Below are 252 nucleotides of genomic sequence, written 5' to 3'. Positions count from 1 at the left end.
TCCCCAGCCGCGCCGCTTGGGAGAGACTTTGGGAAGCCGATGGCTCGCCCCCGCTGTGGCCGGTCCTGCACCGCGCTGCCTGTGTTTAGGAGCTGCCTATGTTGATGGCATCAGGCTTTGTCCCTTCCCAGAGGGGTGAGGAGGGCTGGAGCGTCTCAACAGACTTGCTCGGAGACTGTGAGCTCTCCCGTGAGCCGGGGGGAGCATCGCCGGTCCCCAAGCAGGCACTGCTGCCCTGCCTCGGTGGGTTTG

The sequence above is a fragment of the Eurypyga helias genome, unplaced genomic scaffold (genome assembly GCF_000690775.1).
Source record: "Eurypyga helias isolate BGI_N326 unplaced genomic scaffold, ASM69077v1 scaffold18931, whole genome shotgun sequence".
Lineage (NCBI taxonomy): Eukaryota > Metazoa > Chordata > Aves > Eurypygiformes > Eurypygidae > Eurypyga > Eurypyga helias.
This window is presented reverse-complemented; position numbering follows the sequence as displayed.